General features: G+C 36.5%; 1 protein-coding gene across 1 annotated transcript in view; it reads right to left on the bottom strand.

Moving 5' to 3' along the window:
- The window catches only part of grid1a (glutamate receptor, ionotropic, delta 1a), a 374,524-nt gene that overhangs the window by 170,325 nt on the left and 182,715 nt on the right, over positions 1–21,484 (bottom strand). The gene's annotated exons all lie outside the window — the stretch shown is intronic.

Genomic DNA, 21,484 nt, shown 5'->3' with positions numbered 1-21,484 from the left:
GATTGTATTTTGTGCCTGCGGTGTTGTAACACCATTTTTTTTTTTCCATTTTAATTAACTGAGTATCTCGTTTTGAAAACAGCTTGTTTATTTTTTTGATGACTAACACTGTTGCATCTGACCTTTTCATTTTCTTTTTACCAAAGAGGATAAACACATAAAAAATATTAAAGGCTTATTAAAAGAATACTTCCATCATCCAGTCTGAGCCATCATCAGACTAAAACTTTACTTTCATTTCTGTTAGAAGAACAGTGGTTCAAATGCAATAACAGATTTTTTTTTTTTTTTTTTTTTTTTTTTATGATCCTAAGCTTCTACCCTAAAGTGGCTAAAGTGCGTCTGTGGCCATTTTGGCTTCGTAATGGACACCTCGGGCCCATTAGACAGCAGACAGCCCACTGACAGGCACGAGGAAGGCTCCATAGTCATTGGCAAGGATGATAATGGTGGAATAATGACCCTTAAATGTTTCCCCTGAAGTGGACAGGAGCCATCACTCATTTCTTGCCAGCTATCTGACATCTAATGCCAGCCTGTAACTGCAGTCTTATACACACACCATGCTGAGATAATGGATGTAAAGTTTCCTTAAATAATGCAGCATTTTATTGCCATTCTGATTCTAAAGACAAAATTGGGTAATGTATAAATTTTACACTGTAAGACCAGATAAGTTGAGTTAACTTCAAAAATTTGAGGAAACCGGTTGCCTTAAAAAATGTAATGAGTAAAAACTTGAGTGTATTAAACTTAAATGCTTGATTTGAATGGTATTGCTATTTTAAGTACAACACACTAAATGCCAAGTTAATTTTAATTACAATTTGTTGCAATGTCAATTGCTTTGTATAATCATTAGACTTAATATCATCACTTCATTGTATTCAATTCCAAGTTAATTTAAATTAGAATCTTAACCAATATAAATTGCTTTGTATAATTACACAACTTAACATATTGTTGCATGGACAGAAGTCAGGCAGGAAGTTCACTCAATGTAATTTGCCAGAACAGGAAGTACTTTTACTTTGGCAAAGCATAAAGATTTTCACATAAAAACAATCTTAGATGAACAGGAAAGCCATTGTTCGGCCCATGGCTCTTACTCATGGTGCAGCTCTACAAAAATACAGGGTGACCCAAAAAAACGGGAATTTTTGAAGTGCGTATTGGCAGACATGAGCAAGCGGCAGCGCTGCGAGACAGTGACCTTGAGCAAGTAAACACACCCCCATTTTAGTAACCATGGATCAGTGGAACGGGCAACAGCGTGCGTTAGCCATAAAAATGTTTTATAAAAACGGTGATAGTTTGACAGCTGCGCAGAGGGAGTTCTGACGTTTTTACAATTTAGGACGTCATGGTGCTGTTCCATCAAAAAAATAAAATAAAATGTTGGATTAATAATTTTGAAGAGACTGGATCTGCCCTAAAGAAGAAACCAACAGGACGACCAAGAAGTGCTCGTACTCCACAGAACATTGATGTTGTATGCGAGTCTGTCTTATGGAGCCCACGGCGTTCAATTCGTAAGCAAGCAGCTGCGGTTGAAATGTCCCGGGAGAGTGTTCACAGAATTCTTACTTTAGATTTGAAATTTCATCCATACAAGCTGCAGATAGTGCAACAACTGAGGGAAAATGATTACCAGCTGCGATTAGAATTCTGTCAACAAATGATAAACATAAACAATGACGATGAATTTCTAAGCAAGTTATGGATGTCAGATGAGGCCCATTTTCATCTCACAGGTTACGTGAATAAGCAGAATTACCGTTACTGGGCAGACACAAATCCTAATGAAGTTCATGAGCGCCCTTTACATGCTAGTAAGGTGACAGTATGGTGTGCTGTTTCATTACATGGGCTCATCGGACCTTATTTTTTTGAAAATGAACAGGGGATTTCAGTCACTGTCACTGCAAATCGTTACGTGGAGATGTTACAATCCTTCGTTACACCTGAACTGAACAATTTTCCACACGTTCAAGAAACCTGGTTTCAACAGGATGGAGCGACATCACACACTGCACGGCAATCATTGGCGGCTGTGCGAGAATTGTTCGGTAACCATGTGATCTCAAGATTCAGTAACGTTCCCTGACCCCCTAGATCGCCAGATTTGTCCATTTGTACTTTTTTCTTGTGGGGCTATCTCAAGAGTAAAGTGTACACGACTTGACCAAGAACTCTGGATGAGTTAAAACAGAGAATTCAGGATGAAATTCACAGTATCCCAGCTGAGATGTTGCAGCGGTCAATGAGGAATCTCAGCAGCAGATTTCAAGAATGCATTCGTACAGGACGCCATCTACAGGAAGTAATTTTAAAAAAATGAAAATTCCATCATTGTTTCTTAAATGGCATGTTTTAAGGTTTCAATTACTATGAATAAAATATTTTTCTTCCATCACTCTTGGTTTTATTGGATTGTTAAAAAGTTCCCGTTTTTTTTGTCACCCTGTACAAAAACAAACTCAAAAAGACCAATAAACATTGCCATACACACATTAAGTCAAAATTAACACTAACACCACAACCCCCCTGAACCCCTGCACATAAAAATACCACATTTTCAACAACATGCCCAATACCCACAGTGCAATGCAGTGATAAAAAGGTGTGGTCATGACTAAAACGTTGTCATACTTTCGACTATGTCTACAAATTAGTAGAATTTACTCAACATTTTGTAGTGATGTAATAAAACTTAAATCAATTAAGTACATTGTAATTAAGGCATTTTAGTAAATACAAAGTACGGGCTTACAGCGTATATACTCTGTTTGCATGCATGACAAGAGCAGGATGGAGGATTTTAGAGATTCAACAAGTCGACTGTAATTACAAAAGGGAGATACAAACAGCAGCTGCTTTCTAAGGTTTGCTAATCTATCAAACCCATTGTGTAGAAACAGCAATTTGCTTCTCAGTAATGGAATGGTTGATGGATGGATGATGAATTCAGTTGAGGTGAATGAATTTTTAAAGATGCCTAATCAACATTGCATATCTTTAAAGGCTGCTACAATTACCATGACAATGAGATCATGCATTTGCTCAGCTGTCAGCAAATTCAAACACCAAATCACAGAAGGGACTGGGAGATAGTAGGCTAAATCTTTCATGTTTCTACGCTGTTAATTGAAACCGTTAAGAACGCATCTGCCATGTGGATTCGGGATGATCAACAGGAGCACGTAGTAGTTTTCAGGGGAAGTCCCCGCCTCTGCAGACCGGTTCAGTTATGCATCAGTGGTTTAGAGGGAGAGCAAATGATCAACAAGACACTAGGCTAAAAGACGACATTATAACTTTACGCAACACAATCTGTTTGCCTATGAAAACAGGATGTCATCAGTGTCTTGCCCTCATTTTACCAATGTAATTTGATGTGATGACACAAACCACAACACCACTGCTGCAGTGAATATTGCATAAATTGTGGCTGTCTCAGTGATTTCACACTCTAAATAAGTCTCATTTAGTTTGCTCTGACTCAGAGCACAACCCTGGGATTCCAAGACGAGTCACCACTGAGATAAACGCTGCGATGTTGTCAACACCACTCTGCCCTGCAGTGACAAAGGAGTAACTCTGATCTAATTGAGATGGCCTGAGACATGCTTCAGATGAAGATTCAACCGTTATTCAATTGATGAGGGGAAATTTCGCAGGTCATACACAATAATGATTTACCTTGATTGTATTATAGTTATGAATATGAGGTCACATTTTTTTCTTTATTTCTAACTTTTATTAAGTTATTTATCACCATATCACCTCACCTTCCAAAGGGGAGGCAAGGGGTATTGTTTTTGGTTTGGTTTGTTTCTTTGTTTGTTTGTTAACACTTTAGCAGCAAAACTATTGGTTGCATTCATACCAAATTGGGTTTATAGATTGCCAGTGACCCAGAATGGATCTCATTACATTTTGGGAACAGTAGGTCAAAGTTCCCATTTTTTATGAATTTTTAAAATCTTGTTTTCCCTCATTTACTTTTAATGGGCGCAATGTCAAATGTCTGTAGCAGCAAAATTATTGGTTGAATTCATACCAGATTGGGTTTATGGATTGCCAGTGACCCAAAATAGATGTGATTACATTTTGGGAACAGTAGGTCAAAGTTTCAATTTTTTTATGAATTTTTTAAATCTTTTTTTTTTTTTCCATTTACTTATAATGGGTGAAATTTCAAATGCCTATAAAAACATCAATTTTGTGTCAATTTACTTCAGACTTGGCACATATATGGCGGCAATTGATATGCTGACATCAGCACACGCATAGACATGATGACATCAGATGGACTGATGTCAAAATGAGCTACAATACGTGTAAGGGGCGGGCTTTGTTGTGCCTGGCACCATTTATTAGAATATTACGCTTAGTATTTAACATTCTTTAGTGAAAATCACGTATTTTTCTATATTTAATTTACAGACCATGATTGATGTCCATAAAAGCTCAAATTAAAGTTGAATGTTATATCAAAAACTGAGAAAATGGAGGAATAAAAGGGATTTTTTTCAGTAAAATATATCATTAACTTAACATAAAAACAAACATCTCCATCCACTATCATTGATTAAACTCTGTGGGTTTTACTGGTGAATCAATATTATAGAAGATGAGGGTGTTTCCATGTTCACTATGGAGCCTCTCAACATCCAAATGGGTCATATCTGATGATCATGAAAAGGTGACAAACTGCATTTTACACCAGTTATTTACATGTATTGATAGGATTAGTGGATCAACAGGTTGTTGTTTTTTTTTTACTTTTTATATCAGTAAATAATTTTGGTCGCCAGTGGATGTTTGTGTCTGTATGAGTTTACATACACTTGCATTTCTACCGTCTGGAGAATAACATAGTCATTACACTGACAGGTTTGAAAATGAGGACAAACTGTAGGCATATTTGCATATAATTTTCTGTGTAGTGTCTCTGCATCTCAGCGCTGGATCACAGTCCTTCTCTTGTCAGAACAAATTACTGCTTGCAATATGCAGTGCTGATATCAAGATAACCTACTCTTAAAGTGGTCACTGATGGTTTTCAGTCTGTCCACAGGAGAAACTGGCTCATGCTTGGGTTTTTATGCCCCCTGAAAGATTTATTTCAGCTTTAAATGATTCACATTCTGGACTGCAAGAAAGAGACTGGAAGTTATGTCATTTCCTTATTATGAATTGGTGCTTCCACTCCGCTTTTGGCAGCTTCCCACAATTTAATAGCTCTTTGCCACACAGAGAGAGAGCGAGAGATGGGAGAGATCAGGAACTGGACTACTGCTTTAGTTCAGCATTTAAGTGTGCTACAACACTGCACTTCCAGTAAGAATGAATCCTGTCTTCACCACATTCTTTCATAGACTCCCACAATCCCTTCATGCCCTCACTGTTGGAAGATAAACATCCATGGCCCTCTCCACATGGTTGCCGTCCTGCTGTCAGACTAAGATAAGGGTACGTTTCCCCATCAATAGTATTGATGTCAAGACTGCCTATGTCATCTGAACTGTGATGGAGTATTTCACTGTTGTAAATTATACCCTCTAAACAGGCGACAGGTAGAACTGTACAAATAGACTCGGTATAGTAGTTACTATTCAGAAAACTGAGGTGGATATACCACAGCCACATCTATAGTCAGGGAAAAAATTATTAGACCATCAGAAGTCATCAAAAACAATGGCTATGCAAGCAAGTACTAACTCCTGTGTGTATCATGTGACTAAAACCGACAGAAAAGAAAGCATGGAATGTCTAAAAGCACTGTTTTTAGCAGTACAATGCCATGTAAGAACTGAAGTGATTTCGGTTATTATCAAGAAAACATGAAAAACGGATAGATATCAGCTCTTAAATTAAACTCTTATGAGCTATTTTTGTTGTTATCATTATATTTGTCCAAACAAATGTACCTTTAGTTGTACCAGGTATTAAAATGAACAAGAAATTGAAGAAAACAAGGATGGTTTAATTTTTTTTTTTTTTTTCTGCAACTGTATGTGTAACTAAGCAACCACCTCCAATAAATTTTATGTTTGTGAAACTAACGTTTTGCTCTTAGATTCTTTTTTTTTTTTTTTTTTTTTTTTTTTTATTATTATTATCAGGTAATACTCACAATACTACGTGAAAAAAGGGGTATTGAAAGGTTATGTCCATTCAAAGACAATAAAATACTGTTCTTTGTACTCGTGGATTCAGACTCATCATTCAGTACTTGGTTAAAGCACCTTTTTTGGAATAATCCTACGGGCTTGGCACACCTTCTTTCTTCTTGGCAGAGTTGTTCAAGCTCAAGGTTGGATGCAGAGCATTGATGCACAGCAATTTTCAGGTTCCTCTTGAGATGCTCTATTTGGTTCAGGTCCAGACTTAGTTTGGGCCATTCCAAGACTTTTACCGTGTTTTCTCAAAGCCACCTGTGTTTTCTTTTTGGTATACTCTGGGACATCTTGTTGAGTTGAGATGTAAACTTTCACACCAGCCTGAGATTCTCTGGAAAAGGTTTTCACTCAAGATTGCTGTATATTTTTTCTATGTTTCTCTCAATCCCAGTCCCTGTTGCTGAAAAACATCCTCATAGGGAGATGATGACACCTTCATTTTTGACTGAAAGGATTTTATTGATGAGGTGATGTTGAGTGCCTGGTTTTCTCCACATATGCTACTGGGAATTGTGGTTGGATGGAGAGTTCAATGATGGTTTCATCAGACTGGAGGATTTTGCTTGTCAGAGTCTGAGATTAGTTCAGGGGGCTTTTGGCCAACTTCCAAGGGGTTGTCATGCATCTTTAAGAATACCTCCTGACGGTTGTCCTTTTCTTCAAAGGAATTCCTCCTGGTTATCTGTCTGACCAAACACCCCTGTTCTATGAATACAATGATGCTTCCAAACTTCTTACTTTTTATTATGATGGAAGCTACATTGGTCTTGGGTATTTTCAGTGCTCTAGAAACATTCTTGTATCCTTCCCCAGATACCTGCCCTAGCACATTCATGGCTCATGGATCTATGGACCAGTCTTTTGACCTCATGACCAATGAATTCTGTATAAATGGGCTTGAATTAAGTAGTAGAACCATCCCAAAGGTCATTAAGAGAACTTGTATACCATACAGGCATTATTACAAGTGCCAAAACAAGGAATCTGAATATTTATGTTATGTATTATTCATAAATCAACACAATTCTGAGGAAGTGTGTTGAAATGTAAAAAATGCAAAACTAGAAGGTGTCGGAAAAATTCCCAGAGTCCCTGCATAGATAATGACCCTACAGAAATACCAAAATATTAAAGTAATTTAACAGTCATGCACTGGGGCACTGGAAGGGGGGCGGGGGCATGACATATTCATGGGGCCCGGCATTTCCAAGGGGCCCAGTGGATATAGGTTAGAAGTTGTGATAATTTCATGTAAGCTTCGCATTAGAAGATAGAAAATAGAAGCCAGGAGTTGAGTTAAGTTTTACTTTCGTTTTCACTGCCATTGCGGATGTTACGGTACTTATGAAAGGCACCCCAATACCCCCCCACCTGATGACAGATTTACAGATAATTTCGTTTCTGTAGGGCCTATATTGTTTAACTTCCATGGGGTCCACAATTAGTAGCGGTGCCCCATGTCGTGCATATGTAGCATTTACATTGTAATAAAGGGTAATGAAGTTGTTATAACTATATTAACTATCGCTTAGCTGAAAATGTAATTTCAATAGGACTAGTGTTATCAGAAGACAACGTTTGGCTCAGGGAGGAGTTGGTCAGTAAATGACAACACAAAACAGTATTTAAGATTTGGTTGGTACCATGTGTTGAATACAAATAACAAACAAACAAATCAAACATAAACAACCGACATAAATACCCATATATTTATGACTGCAGTAATAGAGTTAAGTTCACTTAAGCTCGAATTTAACACATTTGATAACCAAAATATAATAAAGCAACCAAAGAAAAGGTCCCAAGGGGGAAAAATATAATACTGTTTTGTACAATCACATGTAGTTAACCAGAATTCAACCGAACCGGGCAGTGATCTCACACCACCAGGAAAAACAAATTTGTAGTTAAATGTATTGTGATTTTTTTCCTCCAAGAACAAAAAAAAAATCTATCGTTTTTTGTCTCTTGACACTGTGCAAATTAGAGCAGCACAATATATCATTTGAGCATCATCATCACGATGTACATGTGCGCAATAGTCACATCGCAGGTCCTGCAATGTAGGCAAATGAACTCAACGTGTTCTCATCTAATTTCAACCTGGGTACCTGACACACACTGTGCACAGCGATCCACCAATCACAATCGTTCTTAATCAGTTTGCCGAAGCAGACCATGCCCCCTGCACATGGAGTGAGTCACTGGTAACAACACTGAAAAATGAGCAATGAACAAGAGAAAATCACTGATAACTGGTGCCGAAAAGAAAAGCAACGTCAGTTATCTAGAATTTTTTCAGCAACAAGAAGGATGATATTAAAACACGTGTTCTTTATCGATAGTGTCTTGCACCTGTTGCCACAAGAGGTAAAACAACTAATTTGTCTGACTATAAACATCAGTGCCACACAGCTATTATATCCTCCTAAACATTTTTTCATATTGCAATATATATCGCAGGGTTAAAAAAATCACAGTGTCAGTTTTTGCCAATATCGTGCAGCCCTAGTGCAAAATGCATATTGTAGAGTTAAGTGCCTGTTGGATTTGAAGTGACTGTTTTCTTACACATTCTTACCTACATGAGAATGAAAGAGAGTCTTCCTAACCAATTATTCTGTATTATATCTGCCATAAACATCGATGTGGTTTATTGTCGGAGGCTTTGCCGTACAGCTGGCTCTTTGTGTTCTCTGCTGCAGAGGCTGCAAACAATCAAGCTTTATGGAGTTTACTGAAGATCAAAAACGGTGTGCAGATAGGCAATAAGACCCAGTTTGTTCAGTGGTCCTTTCATGTCTTGGCCCTCGGTCCTTGATGTTAAATATACTTTGAAAGCTTGTTTTTATTATTCAAGATATCATGGCTGACAGAAGAGGATTGCTGTTGTGTCTGGTGAAATTTGTGCTTGAGGATATTCTTTGACTGCCAGTACCCAAGGGATGCAGCAGAAAAAGACCTGCAGTCTAAATCTCTGCAGCCTGAGAGAACTTGACCTAATGTAACACATTTCAATTCTTTATTTTGTGTTCAGTAAACAAGGTGGAAAAAAAAGAAATGCTTCATTGGAGATGCATGTCCAAAGAACAGAATATGCTATGTGCCTGACTACTGTTCCGCAACTGTTGCAATATTTCACACTATTCTGAATATAAATTTGCTGTGCTTTACAAAGTAGACATGGATGAGTAGTTTCAGCCTTGAAATGTACACAATTATAATATGACTTTGTCTGTTTGATCTTTTTCTTATTTTATGGCGTGTTGTTAAATTTCTATCCTTTGTATTTTGGTTTGAAAAATCATTTATTTGGTCAGTTTAGTGTAACTAACAATCCCTGTTCAATTCAATTCAATTCAACTTGATTTATAGAGCACATTTCATGCACAAGGCAGACTCAGTGTGCTTCACAAAAGGTATATAACATTAAAAAAAAAAAAAAAAAAAAAAAAAAAGAGGCAAAGGGCTTTAAACAATTAGTTGGAGATGAAAACAAACAACAGTCAAATAAACAGTAGAAGAGGGGAATGGATTAATGTCCCAGGTATCCCCTGTCCTTAGACCCTCCTTCTCAGCAAGGAAAAACTCAAAAAACCCAGTAGGAAAAGAGAAACCTTGGAGAGTGAACTTAAACTTATGGCTGCTTCTATGAAACTGGTGTTAAAAACATGACAGAGGGGCTAAAAATTCAAACCAGATGTAGACTAATGTTATGAAGCAAGTTTGGAAGGTCTGTTTTAAAAAATAAATACTTACTGAGATAAAAGAGAAACTATTTTTCAGATAAAACCCATTTTTATATTATTTTAATACAAAAATCTGCATGTAACACAGAAAAAAAGGACATGAAAATCACGCATGACTATTTTTTTGAATATCTTTTTATCCTCTCACAGGTACATTTATGGAATCAAACTAATTATGCAAGGCAGAGTGTTTCACAAAAATGGCCGCTGTTGAAAAATCACCCACGATTTATATGTGTTTAAATGGGCAGGTTCCATGTGTAACACAAGTGGACACAATGGGTTACATGTGAAACCTGGAATAAGACTGAGATTCATGAAAAACCTGCATGTCTGGATTAGAAAAACTGCTAGGATTGTCAAATTTAACAGTGTCTTTATTCATAGTGGTATATAAGACCATTTCAAGACATGTTTTCAAGATCAAATGCACTGACACCTAGGTAGCTTTTCATGTCCCAATTTTTGGCCCCAATATTTTATTAAGAATTCCTTAATTTATTCACAATTACAAACTACACGCCAGATATGGATATATAATGTTATTAATTTTATTAGAGAGTACACAAGTATATATAGCATGCCAAAGAGGACAAAAAAATGCGTGTATGGGAAATTAGGCTAATTGATTTTTTTCTTTTCTTTGTTTTTAGTTTTGTTTTTTTTTTTACTTTCTTTTTTTAATTCTCTCTCTTTCTTTTTGTATATATACTTGACCTTTTTTGTTCTATGAGTACTTTGACATTTTTATCATCAAGTATGTCATGGAGGACCAGGGGTGGGAGAGTGAGGGGATGGGAAGAATGGGCCATGCTTAATACCTCTGAAACTGAATATTCAAATGTTCAATGTAACTTAAATCTTCATCAAAAAATGATAAATACATTTGTTTAAAAAAAAAAAAAAAAGCATTAATTTTAGGATGGCTCAGAGCAAGAGTATAATTGTTTTGCATTTATCTGAGGTCATCATTAGGTACATCCTGGGGGGAAATATGTGTAAATTTCTCTTTTATTATTGGATCTAAAAAGCTGGTACCAAAATAAACCCAGTTCCATAGAAGCACCCTTATACATCATGATGTGTGTACACGTGTTTGTGTTTCTGTCTTTTGCATCTTTTGCTCTTACAAGTGTGATTAGCCATCTTACAATCCGGCAGCAGTGCCTGTAGGGACAAAGTGCTCCGCTGGCAGCTCTGTGCTGTTGAAACAGGTGAACAGGGAGCTTCTTCTTTATGGCAGACACGTGTTAGGGTTTTGTGATGATTGATTTGGATTGTGTTATCGAAAAAGATTGGCCAGCATTGTTGGAGGATAATCATGACTCATTCACCACTGGGACGGGGACAGTCTGGATGTTTGTTCGTCGGCTGAAATTAGGAATCATCTCACGTTCTCTCTTGGTAATGTGTCATTTGCTCTGATATAATCTCTTCCTTTGTGTCTCTTTGTCTGTAGTTTTCTTGTATCTTTCTCTTTTTCCATCTGCACAACACTGTCACTCATTTCTTTCTCGTCTCCTCCCTCTACGTGCCTCTAGGCTGTCCTCTTCCTATCACCCTTCTTGTCTCTTATTGTAACATTATCTTGTATTTCTGCAGCCTGAGAAATGTCTCAAACATGCGACATAAATAATGAATTACTATGAGTTCATTCAGGGAAGCTGTCTTTCTCTGTGCTGCTATTGTATAATAAGAGAATGGATAGATTAGGTAAAACAAATAAATACAAATTCCATGTTGAAAAAAGTCATGTCCTCTCAAAAAACACTTATATCAACAACTGAAACACATCAGCAGCTCATTACAAGACTAATACCCTGTCCACACTAACAAAACATCTCTGTAAACATATTTTTTCACATATTTTTACAAAATCCCGTCCATACGACCTTCATTTTACAAGATATCTCTGTTAAGAAAAAAGCAACTACAATCACTCAGACAAAGCACTGTTTCCATCAGACTTTTAAATGCGGACATTGTGGATCAGATAGGCTTTAGTCTGCCACACAGCTGAGCAGTAATGCCAAATTAAGTTAGGAATTTGATGTTTTACTGCAATCTTAACCCTTAGGGGTCTGAGCCTATTTTGGCCATTTTTGAGTACTTTTGATTTTGCCTTTATATACTATATAAAGAAATGTTTACTATTCCCATGTTTGGTATCTTTTTTTCAGCACAACTTCATCTATCTCATCTACCTATTATTATTTCACTTTAACCTACTACATCAACACAAAAGGCCAAAAAACACACAAAAATGATAAAATTTGATTTGAAAAATTGATACAATTTTTTGCATAAATGACACAAAGATGCTTAATAAACCTTTTCAAAGACTTTAAAAGTGAATATTGGTTCCAAATATTAGGTATATAAAGTTAAATTGTAATAAATTAAAACTATACTCAAATATTTGACATAAAAGCAGATCTTTACATAGGTGTTTTCTCTGGTTTTCTCCCCACTCCCCCCCACCCCCAGTCCTCCCAGTTTCCGCATCTGGCTCAGGTGGGGGTCATTCTCACCCTTACCTGTAATGCTAATGCAGTCTGTGGATTAGAATCTGCAGATTTGGCCAGTTTTTCCGTTTTGAAAAGGGACAAAAAATGATGAAGATATGGTCAGAAATATACACCCCCCCCCCCCACACACACACTTCATTTTCATACTTTTATTCACGTTTGTTTGCTCTGACTTCAAACCTTCATATCTCTGGTTGTATTTACTCTATCAACATAAACTAAAAAGTGGGAGAGTGTTTCAAGTCTGCACTTTCAAATGCAATTATCCCCAGTGGTCTATGTGACCGACTTCCGACGCTACAACATGTTAAAAATTTCACGTGATTCATGTGACGTCACGTGTGGACCCCTAAGGGTTAACATAAACCAGGGGTGTCAAACTCATTTTCTTTCAGGGGCCACATTCAGCCCAATTTGATCTTCAGTGGGCCAGACCAGTAAAATAATAACAGAACAGCCTTTAAATAATGACAACTCCAAATGTTTTAGTGCAAAAAATAATATTAAATGATGAAACTATTTCTATCCAAAACAAAACAGATGTGAAAACACTGAAAAGACTGAAATTTCGGAAAAAAAATAAGTACAGTTTTATGAATATTATGCCTCAATTTATAATTTCTACATGTGCATTACAGATCAGATCTACCAAGGCACAAAACAGGCAGAATATTGTTAAAATTGCACTTATTTTTCTTTATACATTTCAGGCTGTTCATATTTGTTCAGGTTATTGATATTTTCTTGTTAAAGGATATCAGAATTTAATGTTCTTTGCAATAAATCAAAGAGTTGCCATTATTTATAGACGTCATGTGATATTATTTTTTCACATGAAACCAAGAAGAAAAATTGGAGTCATTATTTCTAGGTTATTATACTGTTATTTTTGAGTTTGATGCCCTTGACTGTTAATATCTTCAGGGTAATTTTTGCATTTTGCACTTTGTAAATTCATCTCACGGGCCAGATTGGAACCTTTGGCGGGCTGGTTTTGGCCCCCGGGCCGCATGTTTGACACCTGTGACATAAACCAAACAATCCATTTGTAAATGTAAAGAAACACACACACACACATATATACATTGCCCCCTACAGAGGACAAACATTGCATTGCTGGGTCTCCAGAGGATATATTACAGATAGGATGTACCAGTGTAGCTCATGCATGGTTACTACAAAAAGAAACAATGGACAAACTGGGCAATGACACCATTGTTTCCTAAGCTCTTTATTTTCCTTGTCCTCATGAATAGACACAAAAATGTGTTTTAGCTTTGGAGGGCATTTTAAAAATAGCGTAGGTGACATAAAATGACATTTATGTGTGAATGTAGAGAAAAATCCTGCTTTATGAAGTATCTACATTGGTGCGGACCAGTGAATAAAAATGACACTGGGTGAAAAGTTCAGTACAGCCATATGCTTTGTCTTTATGAAACACAGAAAAGTCAGATTTTATTCCTACTATGATAATGAGCCCTTACAGTCAGTCGTTTGCCTGGCAAGGGAAACGTGGTTTAGTGTGTAACTATACCTCTGAAAGGAAGTCGTTGTGGGCTCCAGGTGTCAGAGTGATTTACAGTTTTCCCTAAATATCTTAGATTCACGTTCTAAATTCTTTTAGTCACTCTGAGTTCACTTTATAAGTCAACTCCATTTGCCTGCAGCACCTAATGTGTCAGTACCATTAACGGCTACTACCCCTTGATCTAGTTTTGTGCAGAGTTTCTTATTCTGTGATGTGAAAAGTGTCTGCCACTGGTAGTACCTTGAAAGATATTACATAAAGGTTCAATGATATGACATTAACCCTTTCATGCATTAATTATGAGAACGTTAATCAAGATTTTTTTCTTTATTCCTCTTTAGGCATTTAAAAAACAATGAGAATATATATATTTTTTTTTTTTTCATGAAGCTATTTTTCATGGAGTTGCAAAAATGTGCATTTAACTTTTAAAGCAACGAAACGTGTATCTACTGATATACTGTGTGAAAACTATGAAATAAAAACAGTAAATGCTGCTAATTTGATGTTTTCTTGCATTTTAACATACACTACAAACAGAAAGTTATGGATATTTAAAATTTTTGGGGCTATTTTTTTCAGTTGGGATTTTTGCACAACACTTTTTACTTTTTTGTGTGTGAATTGAATTGAAACACATTTTTTAAATGACTAGACATAAGTTTATTTACAAATGGCAGAAATGACCCCAAAAAATGACAAAAAAAAAAAAAGAAATATCCTTAACTTTTTGTTTGTAGTGAACTCCAATACTAGTCTCTTCATACCAAAAAAAAACAAAGAACTTTTGTTGTTAATTAAAGTCTAATAACGATAACAAGGCATTGATTTACACTCAAACATGTTAGATCGGGTTTATCAAGAAAAGCCAAGTTACTGTAATGTTATCAGTTACAGTGTATTGTGTATTGTGTTGTCTGATATGAAACTAAAATAATAAAATCCATGAATATACAAGAGAACAGCTGTAGAATAACTGTCCACTGTAGTGACCACTATGCATGAAAGGGTTAAAAAAAACCTAAATTAAATACATTGTTAATATGCCTGCATGCACACCTAGTTGCTCTGCCACAGTAGTGTTCAGTCCATCCTTGGCTTGGTCTACAAATACGGCAGATACGTTGAATCTATCATTAAACTTTCAGCAAATTAAAAAGCAGCGGCCTTTCTACCTTAGCACCGTTATTATACTCATACGAGGCTCACAGTGGTTCACTACATTAAGGGACTTCTAGTATGCTGGCTGCCATTCTAAAACACTGAACAGCTCCACTGAGACTCATGTTGGCACACAAGATCACAGCCACCTGTTCCCACAGCTTGAACAAAGCCAGACATGTGTTCATATGCAAGCTTGATGGCAGCTAGGTATGTCAGTACTTAGCACAGTAACTCATCCAAATCCACTACTCTGTCGTTATTTAAGACCTGACTCATAGAAGGAAATGACCTTCTTTCTTATTTAATCATTCTGAAGTGTTAAGCATATTGAGTAGCGCTTTGATTCAGATGAGTGGAGTGGACAATGTCAAAAAGATGTTAACTCTTGGCACTGAAACTGGAGAGTGAGGAACTTTGCTGTGAGTTCTAACAGTAGTCAAATGTTATAGACAGAACCCGCGACACTGGCTAACTTGCTCTATGGCGTTAGATCACTAAAGTCTGGAGGCAGGGTTTTATTTTTTCAGTATTTTTGTTTATTTTTTTCAGCCCTCAAAACAAACTCCTTCAGAACCAGCTGCCAACAAGGCTGACCAACTGATAAACGTCTCATGCCAACCCTTCGACAGTCCTGCCAGCGAGAATAAAACAGCTACAGTCAAAGTTAAAGACAACTGGCCTGTAGCAATTGGCAACATATGCTACATCTTCGGCTCTTTCTGACCTTTGTTGGTATGTGCTTGTTGTTGTTTACCATGTTGGTATGTTCCACTTCCATTACCATTGTTGGTATGTAACTACTGTTGAAATATACTGTATTATAAGTTATACAGACTATCAGTTAGATAGTTACTATGTGTAATATATATCAGTTTTCCTAATTTGTTTACAATCTGTTATTTACATTATTAGGACTCTAAACAGATGTAACTTTATCATTAAGGAAGCAAAAGTAATGTGTTATGTTGTATAAATGAGAGGTGGGCGTGGGATTTAATAAGTTTTCTTCTTCCCACTCCTTTTTGAGCAGTACATATTGAATTTAATTTGTTATTACTACTGTACATGGCAATTGCTATATTGTCTTGATCACCTCTATCCATTCTGCTATTAGTTTTTTGTATACATAAAAGTTTTTCCTTCTGCTCAAAACAAATAAATGAATGAAATGAATGAATGGTAAAAAAAAAACAAAAACAAAACAAAAAAAGGATTGTGTATCCAGTCTCAATAATGGACAATTAACCCTCTAACACCAAATGTATCATATTTGATACATGAGTTTTGAAGCCCTCTACATAATCAGTGTGATTTTTTTTTTCTTGAAAATCCTGATATGTATAATTAGATACATGCAATACACAGATAATCCACCAGGAGAGAGGAATTTGTTCACCAGAGGCCTTTCCAGTGACACTACGAGATTGTCATCAATGAGGAAGGAGGCAGAACTTTGACAAGTTTGAAAACGAATTACCAATTTGTTAGACATGTTTGTGTTATACAGGGTGTCCCATAAGTCTCCATACATAGGAGACATAATGCATTCCATACATATATGGTTCTAACATGTATTTCTTTATATTTCTTCTTTATAGTTCTTCAGCAGTGGAGGACACGCATTGAAATGTGTTCCCGACAAAATGGCAGTCATATAGAGCATATCATATAAATAAAAATGGTTTATGTCAAGAAACGCTTATTTTTCCTATGTATGGAGACTTATGGGACACCCTGTATTATGTTTTTGTCTGTTCAAAACTAATAATATTTGAGCATTGAGACCGGATGTATCAAATATGATACAAAATTGAAACTCATACATGGAAATTGATATTTGAAAGAAAAAAAAATGGGGTTGTTCAGAAGGACCAATAAAGGCTTCAGTTTCAAAGTACTGGAATTTTCTTTAAGTGATTTAATGGTTCAGGCTTTACAGGGTTAAATAAGATTTGAGCTTATGCCTCCCACTTATCATTATTACATATACATTTTTTTTCTCATTTTGCACATGAAACACTTTAATTAGACCTGATGAGGTGCTGTCAGCTGACTGTTGTACAGGCCTACGTGGGTTAGAAAAGCACTGCATGTTCTTGTGCAGTGCGTCTTACTTCTTTAGTCCTGTAGCTGGCTGCTCTCAGATTTGTTCTTAATTTCTTTAATATTGACAGGCATGACTACATCAATTATCAATTTGTTATGTGCATAATGTAAATTAATAGGGCTTAATGTATGTTTGTGTAATGATTGAGAGTGGCAGCTGGTGCCAAACAAGACAGGGAATCCTAAGAGAATATGGATAACAGTTTGTGTCCAGAGTCAATTGTTGATGTTTCACTCAGCTGCTAATATTTGTGTTGACATGTCAAAAGCCTTTCACTGGAATGTTTCACTCAAATGGACCAGCATTTTAGTGTTAAAAATTAGCATCTCCCAGGATTAATACCCTATTTTCCCAGATGGAAATCCCACAATCTAAGCACTTAAACCACACTGGCTGCTAAATGGGACCTGTATTACAATAGTACTGTTTGGCCTCATACTCCATTGAACTACAACTCATATGTAAAAGGATAAAAGTGTGTTACCTGTGACATTTGGTGCAGGTTAATTGCCTACATTATGTTCAGTAATGTCTGTATCTCACTTAAAGTGGCTTGGAAACATAACAAAAATAGTCTAAGAGCAAAAAAAAATGAAAACAACACTCATTAATAAGGGGTACAATTTGTTTTTTTAATCCTCCAATCAGAACACAGCCTCAGGTCACCTGTTTGACAAATGTTTTAGGAGCCACATCCACACTGATCTAGCCACTGTCCTGCCACCCAGATGTGAACATGTTCACAAAGAATACACACAAAATACAGTTTAAACACAAATTTAATAAATGCGGACATGACCCACAGAACACAGGATGAGTAATATATCATAATATATGTATTTTTTGTTAAAACCAATAGTAATATTATGTCTAAATAGGTTGTCTTCTACAATTAATTTAAAGTGACATCACGTATGGACCAGTTGCATTATGTATACGTTGTAACATGAAATTAAAGAAAACCACTTTGAATTCCTGATTAACATACTTGGTAGTTGTGTAAACAATTACATTAAGCAAAAGCTTCTTGAAGGCAAACACTCCATCATAAAAAGTGATGGTTGTTTCTTTTTTTTTTTTTTTGGAGACTAAAAGCTGATTTTTCTCTAGTAATATGCTTCCTTTTTAACATTAGCACTGCTCTGAAAAACAAATTAGCTCATTATCCTTGGAAGACTGGGCACATAGGTGCAGCATGCGTGACAAGCCAACCCTTCGGATGAGCCAAGCTGAAAATGTCAACATACTACCTTGAGAGTGCACATTAAACTAAGGCAGTAATGGCTGTCACAAGACAGATCCCCATTATCAAGTCCATTAAGGCACCACACTCCCTCCCAGTGAAAAAAAAAAAAAAAAAAGAAAAAAAAGAGGGAAAAAACACATAAGAAGCAGGACTTTAAAGTTCAGAGTGAGCATCTGTAGATAAATGCCAAGGTGACACACTGCATCACGCTGCCAACACGCATTGCAGAGTTCATTAAGTAACCACTGGAGGTGACATGTGAGCCAACACATAATTTTGTAAATATGTTTTTATGTGTGGGCTCACACAATGTGAAGTGTCATTTTACGAAATGGGAAAGTGTTAACTCGTGTTATTACCTTAATTACAGATAAACACATATAGGAGACTGATGTCAAAGCACCTTACACCTTGTTTTCTTTAGATTTTTTTAATTAACTCATCATTTATAATATACCATTTTTCTTGTACGCACACACACACACACACACACGCACACACATGCACACACATGCACACACAATAATTGTCTCTTTATTGTCAGTTAACTCATTATCTCTGTGTGCCCTTTATTCTTAACCTCCGCTTCATGTACTAATAATACCTATGATGAAACAGACATATATGTGGGCATGCACCAGGCACTGATACAACTTAAACTCCCTCAAAACTGTGTTCTCAGATAAAGACCAAATAACAATTTGTGTTGTTCCAGGAGTTCTTATTATCTTAAATCACAAATGCCAAAACACTAATCAGTTTTGAATTAGGATCCAATTTCCTAATCATCTACCCTTCTCTTTGCCCTGTTCTCATGAGTTTATTAATTTCCTTTTTTGGGAGATGAGGAGTGAAGAAAGAAACAACAAAATGTGGAAGAAAAGTACCTCATGCATGAAATGAAACAGAGTTTTGCCCTCCTGTAGGGGCTGACATTGACATATATCCCCAAAGGTAAAAGCCTGCATATACTCAAGTCAGCGACTACATTTAATCAGTCTGGGTTTGATGGGCTTCTCTAGAACAATGATTCTTTCTATTACTCCCCTTCAACTTTACATGGGTGTACATACAGCGTATCTATAGCTTGAGGGTACACCCCGGTAACCACTTGACAACAGTTTCCCTGGTAACGGGCCCATTCCACCTGTTAGCTCTGTGTGTGTTTGTCATGTGCAAAGTAGGAGGTGACAAGTATATTCCAGATATTTAGACTTTTTAATCCAACACACACATCATTCTATCGGTACTGTTTTGCATTTGGTTGTCTGGGTGAATTTCAGAAATTGGTGTTTGATGTGATGCATTTGTGCGGTGGTAAAGTTGTTAAATTGAATGACTTTTAAATGATACACAGGCTCAAACAGATGATGCTATATCTAAAGAAACTAAGAACTAGTATGTGTTGTCACTGATTTGACATATTTTTCCACTACAACTAAATAATCTCCAAGGGTATCAAGGTTTCCTCTAATACAAGACTAACTTTAATGCACTACGTGTCCCTCCAGGTTCTGCTCGAAGGGACACAAAGCGACATATTTTTCTATGTGCCAGTTCAACGGGTGGCATGGAAGACACACAGGCCAGCCCATCTGCTGGTAGATACTGAGGTAAATGTGAGCAGACAGAGAATCTAGTGGAAATATGATTTAGTGTATGTAGTCCCTAAGTAAGCTGTCATAGCCCATAATGCATGAAGGGAGCTGGCAAAAGTAGGTCTATTACCATGTTGATAACATCAATTTCAAGTGTCAGTGCAGAGTGAGCTAATACCTAGTCCTGCAGGGCTGCTACCTCATCTCTTCAGCCACAGGGATTTTTTTATTTTTTATTTTTTTGCTTTGATTAAAATCACAGACCAGCCATTCTTCCATACAGCTTTCCCCCCACTACCTCCCACAGTGATTACATTTAATACCCCCTAAGGTATTTTTACTCCTGCCAACCGATACAGGATATGTGGACCTGTAGAAACGGTGGTGATTTCTGTATCAGATGGTCTGACCGGGTTTGAAGTCAAAGCGTAACTGTTGTAAGTTGGATTGGGTATTTGTGTTCATCTGTCAGACTAACCTAAGCCCCTCACAGATGTTTATTTTACAGCTGCACGAGCCACAAATACATGTAAGGCATCACCTTTAGAAAAGTTTTGAAGGTTCTGCAATCACATTCACTATTGAATTTCAATAAAGCAAAACCATTGCAATTTCAAAAAAGACTCAGTTGGTGAGAAAAGTATGCCAAACACACCTGAGAACACTAAGACAAGAAGCCTGAAAGTAATAATTAACTGCAGCAATTTTCCCCCGAGACAATTACTGCAATAACAATAATTTCAAAGACGATAAGCATAAAAATCTATGAAAACCTTAAAGCCTATGAAAAATGTCACATTTATAAAGGAAGCATGGTATGCTCAGTTAATTTTTATGAAAAGAAATTCTGTTCTATAAATTGTATCAAAGCAGTGTGACTCCTGGTCCCATTGTGAAGCCCTGTGTTTCGCTGATTAACTATTTATGAGGCCTAAAAAAGGGTTGTAGCCTGTACATGGCTTTTTGACCGCTAATTAAAGTTTCAATTAGTTATGCTGTATTTTGTTTTGTAAAGGTGCAGGCTCAATCTGCCACTACCTTATCACCATAAAACTATGTAATTTACATGTGTCACCTCATTATTATAGGAACACACACCTTAAGGGAAAAATAACTCCTTTTTTCACTGTTTCCTAGTTATTTTATAAGGTTTCTTCAACCAAAATGGCAGACAGTTGGGCAACTGAATGCTTAAACCAACACTAAGATAAGTCAGGATTGTGTTTCTACAAAATCTAGTTTAAGAACACAAACCAAGAAACATAATAACGTCCTGCCATTCATGTACAGTTACCAATCATACATGGCCCTCCTTCCACAGCAATGTACTCTATTAATGAAGAGTTACTTAAATAGACAGTGTTTTTCCTTTT

This window comes from Sphaeramia orbicularis, chromosome 15 (genome assembly GCF_902148855.1).
Source record: "Sphaeramia orbicularis chromosome 15, fSphaOr1.1, whole genome shotgun sequence".
NCBI lineage: Eukaryota > Metazoa > Chordata > Actinopteri > Kurtiformes > Apogonidae > Sphaeramia > Sphaeramia orbicularis.
Note: the sequence above shows the minus strand (reverse complement) of the source record. Positions and strands in the feature narration are given on the sequence as shown.